Below are 2,870 nucleotides of genomic sequence, written 5' to 3'. Positions count from 1 at the left end.
CCAGTTGTTTTTTTTTTTTTCATTTGTTTTGCGGCCACACCCTACAGTGCCCTGGGTTGACCCTGGCTCTGCATTTTAGAGGTCTCTCCTGGAGGCCTCAGGGACACCTGGGGTCTCAAGGATTGAGCTCGGGTTGGTCTTGTGCAGGAATCTGGCCTTTGCCCGTAGTTCTTGCACATGCACACACGCGCTAAGCATCCTTTTGCTATTATGCACCTCTTTGGAGCGAGGGGAGAGCGCAGACAGCAATATCGGTCAGGCAAGACCATTGATTGAATATGATGTGGTCAATTTCATTGTGGAATCATCCACTGGGAGACTCCCATATCCAACGTTTAGATTTAGCCTTCTGCAATTGTGAGATACCATAGATGGTCTTGGTCGACATGATGAACTCGGACAGTCTCTCACCCTGTTCGTTCCATTCTAGGCCATGTGTCCTGATGTGGAGTTCTTCGGCTGATCTTCTCGGTCCTATCTTGGTATTAAAATCACTGACAATGATCTTGTAGAAGGTGTGGTCTTCTTTTTAGAACTTCTCCAGCCACATCTGTTTAAGTATAATTGCCCAATTCGGGTTGTTAGGCATTCGAATGAATCAATGTTTATGGCCAAGTTTGTGTTGAAAAGGACACTGACAAGACCGACGCCTCTTTTGTCACATGTTCTGAGGAACAGCTCTTCCCCAGTGTCAAAAATGGCATGATGTGATTGATGCCTTCTCGTCTCGGTCAGACAAATGATGTTCTACTTGATTTTTCGCGCCTGCACCATCAGGTCCTCGATGGATGCATCTGATGCCAGCATACGTGCACTGAAAGTACAGTCATTTTTGTCCTTCTTCATTTTGGCAGCCTGTTTTGGCCCTGAGATTTTATCAGCCCAGCCTCTTCTTCCTCATCTTTTGATATGTGCCAGTTTTGTAGTGTAAAGTGCTATCTCATTGTTTTGATTTCCATTCCCATAATGATTACTTATGTATAGCATTTTTTCATATGCCTTTTGATCATTTGTATGTCTTTGAAGAAGTTTCGTTTTATCTCTTCTCTCCATTTGTTTATGGGGTTGGATTTTTCCCATGGTTCTATCAGTGCTTATATGCATCTTGGATATTAACAATTTATCAAATGAATGATGGTCAATTATCTTCAAGTTTGGGGGGAATCTTTGTGTTTTTGTAACAGTTTTCATTCAGATAAGTTGTTTTGATATTGTCCTGCTTATCTCTGTTTCTGTTTGCTTGGCCAGTGGCAGTTGGCTCCTTAAAGATGCCTCTAGCTTCAAGTGTCCGTAAGTGTTCTTCTGACTATGTTTTTTTGGGTATTGAGGTACTTAACCATTTTGATTTGACTTTTGTACATGGTATTAGAAAAGGTTCTGATTTCTTTTCTTTTTTTTTTTTGCATTGACCAACTAGTTTTCCCAGCACCATTTGTGGAAGAAGTTCTCATGCTCCACCTAAGATGTTTTGCTTATTTACTCAAGATTAGCTGTCCATATACCTGAGGATCTGTTCCTGGGTTTTCAGTTCTATTTCACTGGTCTTAATGTCTGTTTATTATTTTACATACCAAGGTCTGTGGTGTTATTCTAATACCACACTGCTTTAATTAGTACAGCTTTGCAGTATAGTTGAGATTGGGCAGAGTGATTCTTCCAGTTTTCTTTTTCCCTAGGATTTCTTTGGCTATTTTTGGTGGGGATTTGTCAGTCCATATAAATGTCAGGAACATTCAAGGGGCATTTTTTATAAAGAAGTGAATCTATAATGATTTATTGAATCATACAATTTCATTGAATCTGTATAATGCTTTGGAGGATTATTGCCATCTTGGCTACATTAATCCTTCTAGTCTATGAACAGATTGTATTCTCACTGGTGTGAGGTGGTATGTGTCCTTGTTGTCTTGATTTGGATTTCTCTGATAAGTGATGCTGAGCATTTTTTTATTTGCCTACTGCTCATCCACCTATCTTCCTCTGAGAGGTGTCTATAGCCTTCTGCTTTATCATTCAATTCTCTTGTTTCTAGGAGGGTTTTTTTTTAGGTAGAGTGTTCAGAGCTTTTAAGTACAGTATCATGTAATTTGCAAATCAAGAGAGCTTGACTTTTTATCTGGTTACCTTAATATCTTCTTGCGTGATTACTATGGCATGAACTTCCAGTACAATATTGAATAGAAATTGTGAGAAAGCCCATCCTTTTCTTGTGCCTCATCTGAAAGGGAAGGCTTTTAGTTTTCCTCCATGCAGTACTATGCTTTCTATGGATTTGTGTTAAATGGTTTTAACTATATTGAGGGAAATTTCTCCAACTCCATTTTTTAATTGAGAGTTTTTAATCATTAATGGATGTTGGATTTTGTCAAATGTGTTCCCTGCACCTATTGATAGGTTCATATAATCTTTATTTTTCAGGGCTATTGGTTTGTAGTTTTCCTTTTTTGTGCTGTCTCTGACTGCTTTTGGTATCAGGGTGATTGTTGGTTGCCCTGTGGAAACAAAAGAGCAGGATTTTGGTGCTGGACAGGATGGGAGATCTAAGAGAGCTCCTCACTCCTTTGACCTTTCTAAGCTATTACACAAATTCTGGAGCTTTTTCTACTGGGATCTAAGCAGATAACATCCTCTTCTATGCCTGGTGAAGGCTGTTCGTGGAAACACGAACCCATTTCATTGGGGAGCAAATGCCCTGGTTGCCTCATTTCCTGCTGCAGACCCGTTTTCCAGACCTCACAGTTCCATGGATTCACTCACTGCTCTAAAGATTCCTACTTCTCCAGCACCAACGCTCAGGTCTCTTGGCCGCATGCGCTCATCCAAACACTCATACAGGCTTTTCTTGGTAAGTGTTTGTCTAATATTACTGT

This window comes from Sorex fumeus, unplaced genomic scaffold (assembly GCF_029834395.1).
Source record: "Sorex fumeus unplaced genomic scaffold, SorFum_2.1 ptg000071l, whole genome shotgun sequence".
Classification (NCBI taxonomy): Eukaryota; Metazoa; Chordata; class Mammalia; order Eulipotyphla; family Soricidae; genus Sorex; species Sorex fumeus.
Note: the sequence above shows the minus strand (reverse complement) of the source record.